Source organism: Sarcophilus harrisii, chromosome 3 (genome assembly GCF_902635505.1).
Source record: "Sarcophilus harrisii chromosome 3, mSarHar1.11, whole genome shotgun sequence".
Lineage (NCBI taxonomy): Eukaryota > Metazoa > Chordata > Mammalia > Dasyuromorphia > Dasyuridae > Sarcophilus > Sarcophilus harrisii.
Window position 1 is genome coordinate 145,198,318 of NC_045428.1, and position 3,639 is coordinate 145,201,956.

The following is a 3,639-nucleotide window of genomic DNA, read 5'->3' on the forward strand; positions in this document are numbered from 1 at the left end:
CTCTACGTAATTCACAAACTTGATAAGTATGACTTCTCTGCTTTCTCTTCAATCTATTAATAAAAATGTTGAAAAGGACAATAGTGGGGCCAGATCCTTGTGAAACACTTCATTGGAGAACTCCATCCACATTGACATGAATCCATTAGTTGCTATTCTTTGGGTCCAGTCATTCAACCCACTCATAATCCACCTAATGATACTATTACTCAGCCCACATATTGTGAGGTACCACACTTTCCCTTACCAAAATCTAGTCATGTCCGTGGTATTCAGTTGATCTACAGTCTAATAATTCTGTCAAAAAAGGAAATTAAGTCAGCCTAGTTTAGTTGTTTTTGATTGAACACATACTGACTCATAGTGATCATTGCTTTCTTTCCTAAATGATCACAAGTCATTTCTACACAATTCTATCATATTAATCTTCCTAAAGTACAAAATAGATTGAGTTATTCCTTTGATTAAAAATAAAAAAACACACTTTCAATAGCTCCCCCTTGCATACCAAATAATAAAATAGAGGAAGAAAGTATCACAGCTGAAACAGACTGTGTTTGATGTTTCATCATTCTTTCAGTTTTGAAAGCAGGGACCTGTCCTTGTTTTTGTACTCAAATCCTAGATATTAAAAGAAAAATTTAAAAATTCTCCTCTCAATGAAATGGAAAATATTCATAAAGTCATGTAAGGCAGAATTACAAGATGTTACGCGTTTATCATTTTTCTAAGGGCCTTCTTCCTAGTTTGAATTATTTGAATTAAATATACTTTGAAAAATACTAAGTCAAATTCTAAAATGAAGCAAGAATGATTTTTAAAGCATGTTGTAGGAAAAAACAGCTTGGGTCATGTGAATAGGTACAAGATTGACAAGTATTTTATTTTGGTAATACCTGGTTGTTGACCTTCATTCTCAAAGAGGATCAAAATGACATCACTATTTTAGAATCAAGTTACAGTTTATCTAATATCTAACTGTGACTTATCAGACCAAAATGAGCTCAGAATGCTCCATCACAAGTTCGGTCCAATAGTCCATGTGAACTTTTGGGGTGAATTCTCCAACTTTGCACTTATTGTGTTTCTTTTGAGCGACTTTAGTTCTACTTTGCTCATAGAGTACATCACCTTCTCTTATTAGGGTAAGTCATGCTGGGCGGTCCTGTCCCAGTGTCTCCCATGTCATGCAATCAGTTGTAAAGTTCTTAAGAGAGACTGTGAGAGCATCCTTGTATTGCTTTTTCTGACCACCATATGAGAACTTGCCCTGTGTGAGTTTTCCATAAAATGGTCATTTTGGCAAGCGTCACTTGGCATTTAACTATGTGGCCAGCCCAATGGAGTTGTGCTTTCTGTAGGTAGTGTTTGAATGCTACCTTCCTACCTACATAAATACATACACAAACACACACACAGATGTGCACATCTGTTTGTTGTACCTTTGTGTTTCTATCGTATTTTGTATCTATATATGTCAATGTACATTTATATACATATGTATGTTACGAACATATGTGCGTATATATAATCAATAGTCCATCCTCTTGCTTCCTGGAGATTTTTTCATGAACTTATTAAAATTATACCTTTTCCACTTAAGTTCTTTTACATAAATAGAATTTTTGTTTAGTCTAGCCCCAGTAGGGCCTTTTCATCAGGATAATGAATTATTCCCTATTTAACCTGCCGTGTTTTAATTTAGTATTTTGTGTTGGTCTATGAGGAGTCGATATTTCTCCCCTGCAGGGATTGGATAGCAGAAAATTCTAAAAGTGAAACAGAATCAACATGGAGAAATAAGTTTTGCTTCCTGGTCATTGCTAAATCATGCCAGAGCCATTCAGGTCTCCTTATTTCCCTCATCTAGAATTTGGACACTCTCTGGTATCAAAGACTCTGTAAGGTGACTTTTCCACACTCCTACTTATAACCAAACCATGCTTGCAAGTAGGAATCCCCTCCCCTTTCTAGTTGTGTCTTCCCCCATTAGAATGTAAACTCCACGAGGGCAGTAAAGATCTTGTTTGCTTGTATCTCCAGTGTTCAGCACAATTCCTGATAAAAGCTTAATAAATGTTCTATTTATCAAGTGTCTATCTTTGTCTCTATCTATGCTTCTTTGTCTCTATCAATGTCTTTATGTCTCTATCAAAATGTCTGTCTATTTATCTATCTATCACATATGTGAAAAATCATACGTAGGTTTTACCAGTGCCGAAATGGGTCTGTGACCAAAAGAAGGTTAAGAACATACTTTGTTATTATTGTTCACTCATGTCCAATTCTTCATGACCCCACTTGGGGTTTTCTTGGCAAATATATTGGAATAACTTGCCATTTCCTTCTTTTATTCATTTTACAATGAGGAAACTGAGGCAAGCAAGTGCTTTGCCTAGCTAGTAAGTTTCTGAGGCCAGATTGAATTCAGGTCTTCCTGACTCTAGATCTCATGCTCCATCCACTGAGCCATCTAGCTGCCTGGAACATAGCAGGAATTTGATAAATACTTGATTGATTGGTTCTTATATACGACATTATCAAAGAATTATCCATTTATATAGAAAGAAAGATATATGTTTGAATAATAAGGTCAGTTTTAACAATCTCTTTTCTCCACCACCATTCTAGCCCTTCCCTAGCACTGTATTATACTCTATCATTGCCTTTCCCTGTATCCCCATCCCTTAAATCTTCAGCACACAATTATCTTTATAATTGCCTGAGCTCAGGAATGTTTTTTTTTTTCTGCTATATTTTTTCAAAATGTCTAGCATTGCTATCAGGACCACTGAGATCAGAAATAAGTGTGGGATGGAGCAAGATGCATGCTATGCCATCTGTCCCTTCATTCCCTATCAGTGAACTTATAAAACTCAGTAGCACAATGTTGTGTTTGGAAACATGCCATTGAACACTCATGCTGTGGAACGAGACATGAGAGATATGTTGTGGCACAGTGATGTGCCCAGTAGGGCAGCAGCACTTTGCTCTCCTTCAAATACACAGACCTTTTGACTTATCATATTCATTTTTATAGTTATTTGAGCATATGCTTTGTGCGCTATGCCCCTCTCCCCACCTCATGCCCCCAACAATTTCTCTCCCACCATTTAGCAAAGTGCCTGATACATAAGAAGCACTTAATAAATATTTATGGAATTGAATTAATTGATGGTAGAACAGTAGAATTAGCCTAAAGCAAAACTGAAATAGATTAAAATTGTCTTTAATTTCTTTAGTGGAAACCAGAAAAATCTGAGTTCAAATTATGCTTCAGACAATGATTCTGGGCAAATCATTTAATCTCAGCTTCCTCATCTATAAAATTGGAATAATGGTTCATCTGTAGGACACTTTTGGGTTAGCAACAGGTCAATTGCACTTGATGCTCACAATTCCAGGAAACAACAGGTATCCTTATTTTTTTCCCATTTTACAATTGAAGAAGCTAAGGCTCAAGGTGATGAAATGATTTATCCAGGATCACCCAGTATCTAAAGCAAGATTTGCATTCAAGTCTTCCTGACCCCAAGATTTATCCAATAAACCACTTAGTTGCCTGAAAGTAATAATAATACTGACCTATCTCATATGTTGTTAGAAGGATCAGTTAAGATAATAAATGTAAAGTACCAT